Consider the following 4,031-nt stretch of genomic DNA (forward strand, 5'->3'; position numbering starts at 1 on the left):
GCGCTATCGGACATAGGGGAAGCTTCTGGCGTCTTCTCACAGAAGCCACCCCTGCAGCCCCCCTGCAGCCCCCCTGCTACCACAACCTTGCCATGCAAACCCAATGCAAGCAGGTGGGATTTATTAATCAGCAGCCTGACCTGCTCTCAGGAGTCGTGGCGTGCAGCAAAAATTTTTAATTGGGAACCAAACTAAAAATTTTCTACATTAGTCAATGATGCTTATGATGTTTTTGAAAAGTATACCTGTTTCCCCCCTTCACCTGTCAATATCTGTTATTTCTGCTGTCCACATTACTGACCCTTTCACTGTCCCTCTGCCTGTGCTTGCTCGCCCTGCCTCCCTCCCCCTCGCCCCACGCTGCTGGTGGTGATCCCTGCGGTCCCTGGCTGAGAGGTGATGCAGTGGCTCCTCCGCACTATACGGGCTCAGCCTCTGAGGGGTGCAGCTTTGGTTGCACAGATCGGCACCCCTTTCTTTCTCCGTTTTAATTAACGTGGGTAACTATAGTCGAGGCACAGGCTCAGAGTGACAGAGACATCAGTTCACGCTGTCACAGACCATGGGTATGCGTTCAGGTTTTGCGCAGAATTTCATCTTACGCTTGCTGCCATCGTGCCTTTACGTGCTGCGGCTATCATTTTGGGTGGAAAAGAGTATTTGGTGACTCTTGTATTTAATATTCCCAGGGTGCATTGCTTTTTTGCTGCAAAGGACCATATCGATGAAACACAGATTCTGTTGACGAGGGACTCTAGAAGGTGTCTAAATCTTCTATACTAAGAAGCAGATAACAGGCAGAAAAACGTCCTTTAGCTGAGAAAAAGTACAGAGGATAAGGTTGATTTAACTTAGAACAAAATTTGCAAACGAGCAGGTGGGTAGATACTCACACACAGTTACTATCTGTGTATGTTCACATAATATGCAAATACTTTCCTATGTAACAGAACTGAAATACTTGGAAAGCCCTATAAAATCTTTGGTTAGCAAATACTATAAGCATGTGAGCATGTATGTATATCCACCTACATAATTGCAATGCATGTAACTATGTATTACTTAAATAATACACCTACAGTTAAGTCCAGCTTTAAAGGTTGCCTTTGCCTGCTGTCGAAAGTCAACACATTCCATTTCTTCCAGTTTTTGTCTTTTTGCTCCTTTGACTTGAGCCTTTTTGCAGAGACTCTCCTTTCTGTATCTGAAAAATTCTGAGCCCAGTGTGAGAAGATTCAAGAATATATCAGTTACTAATAATTGAGGATATGTCCTCGGTCTTGAGCTGTGCCACATAGTTTGAAGACCTGCACGTGCTAAAGAAACTTCCACTTTGACACAAAGATCATATAAAAAGAACGGTGGGAAACCTACAGGTAGACACACTAAAATCTTTATATGTTGATAAAAGCACAGACCCTGGATGGAACAGGATCTTCAAAGGTGTGGGAGATTGCCAGTCCCAGTCTGGTGTAGAGTAGTGACTTAATTGATGACCCATTGCAGCTATCAATGTCATTCATGAAACAGATGTAGGTCTTCGAGCCCTTTTGTAAATGGATACGTGTTTCTCTCACCGAGGATCCAACATGTGGTACTAACTGGTGAAGTGACAGGGAATTTGAGGGTATTTGCTTCTCAGGCACTTTGGTAATTTTGATTTACACTATTTCCTCCTCCTTATTTCAGCCGCAGTCCTGAAGCAGCCTGGGGGGCACCGTGACCTCCAACACAGATTATTTGGTGTTAGCTCACTGTGTGTGCGTTTGGGTGCTGGTTTCCTGATAATACAGTAGCTAGTTCCTATGTTGGCAAAGGTACAGAGAACATGAATGAAAGCAGCTCTTGATTTGAGTCATTTTATATTGGGTCCATTTAGTCATGGAGTCATGACAAATTGGGCCGGAAAGGGGAAAGTTTCATATATCAGCCTAACAACCTGAAATGTCATTATTTTCCTCCTGTCCTCCTGAACCCATGCTGATTTTGTACTGCTGCATGTGTCTGTCCCTGTTCCTCGTTCTCAGTGGATACCAAAGACATGCTAGGAAGCCTTTTACCAAGTTTTAGATGTTTCTATAAGAAAAACGATGCAGGTTTAACAGCATGTGCAGGTATTTGTAGAAAAGCAAATGTGTTTCCCTCTTGGCTGTTTAGTTGTCTGTAACAATAATGTCATAAATAAATAATGTTTCCGTGAGGGAAAAGAGGAGATGTTTATCAGATAGAATACATGCCAGTTAGGATAACTCTGAACAAAATGTTAACACGGATTAAACAGGAAAACATGCTGCTGGCAAACAAATTGTTGGTGAAAACAGCTTCAGCTAGGGAGTTCCTTTCTCTGTTGGATAGAGATGGTGCCTGCCACACAGAGCAGCTTTTAAAATTAAGACATTTGTCACCAGAACTGCTGGGTCCGTGGAAACATTCAAATGAGAATAATTTAGGGCTGCAATAGAATAATGCACAATAAATAGTACATGGAACTGTACAAATGTTGCAGATTATAGTAGGATCAGAGAGATAATGCGTAAGGGATTACTTTTTCCTTTCCTGAAATTATTTTTCAATCGAATTTAAAACCTGATTCTGTTTTGTTGAAATCAAGGTAAGGCTTTCCTTTGCATCTAGTGGATTCTGGAGCAGGTCATTAACGAACGCAAACTGCTCAGTCCTTGGCGAATGAATCCCAATTGACCACAGCATAGCTGCATCAGGTACCCTGAAGTTCTGTGTTTTCTAATACTGTTTTCTCAATCTATTTCCTCCTTCTCTGAGGCCTGGTTTTGAGAGATGCAAGGCTAGCTCATCTTCATTCCACTTCCCCATGGCTTCCTTTGCTAAGATTGACAGCTAGGGAAAAAACACTGATAATTTTTGTTAATCAGTGTGCACATCTCCATTAGCAGCTGTGCCAAGACTGCCAACTAATTGCCACAGAAGAATTACCACTCAGGAACTTAAGTCAGCAGAAATAACGACAAAGCCACGCCTGTCTTTGTTTGTTTGGTTGTTTTTCTGTTTTGTTTTTGGAAGTTGTAGAGGGCTGGATGACTAATAGCGTGCAACTCACAAGTGATACTGCCTCGGAATGATCCTACCTCTCCTTAGCCATGGCAAGCCATTTGAAGAAAAGAAAGTAGGCATTATGGATTAAGAAGGAAAAAAATACACTAAAGGGGGCTTCGGTGTTATTAAAGCATGTGCTCCAAGTTCAGCATGTGCTTACACTTTTTCTTTTTAATATGGTTGCCATCCTGAACTGGCTTCTCAATTAGTCATTGGCACCTGTTACAGGAATTTTGTATTTGTAGTTTTCCTCTCCCCTCTTTTAGAGACGTGTTTTTGCGTGAGAGTTGGCACATTTTTGGTATTAGTAGATGGCCCTAATAAATAATGTGAAAATGGAAATCATGTAAAAATTCCTACTACAGAATCAAACTGATTGATCTATGATTATCTGGTTATTGTTTATTTATGTACTTCGTCAGCCGGCTGCACTTGGTTCAAAACACCGGAAAAATCTGGTGTTTAATAGAAAGTATGCTTACTGGTATGTATTTGAAGAATGGGAAGAGAGAAAAAAGTGGCAAGACAATGTTTGAAAGCAGCAGAAGAAAATGCAGAGACATTAGAGATAGATGAATTATGAAGAAAGTAAGTACATTCAATCAGTTGCTCTCTATTGGCTTGAGGGTAATCTCTGCCATATTACAATGTACTGATTTATGGACTAATTAGTTGTACAAAACAAAAATGTTTATAGAAAATATTTCTCTCAAGCAGCCACCAAACCAACCAAACAATAGGAGAATGGATTTTGTGTATTAAAAAATTAAATTCAATATATATTTATGAGCCCATTCAAAATGTAGAGTCTTTTGGTACCAGATTTCCAGTAAGCAGAAATATCTATGTATCAAAACCTAATTGTGTCAGTATCTAGACATTTATGGAAGAAATTAAATGCCTAAGCTATAGGTATTTCAAGCTATAAAAGATATTATATATTAATTTATAAAGTCATA

This window comes from Aptenodytes forsteri, unplaced genomic scaffold (genome assembly GCF_000699145.1).
Source record: "Aptenodytes forsteri isolate BGI_AS27 unplaced genomic scaffold, ASM69914v1 Scaffold181, whole genome shotgun sequence".
In the NCBI taxonomy this organism is placed as follows: Eukaryota; Metazoa; Chordata; class Aves; order Sphenisciformes; family Spheniscidae; genus Aptenodytes; species Aptenodytes forsteri.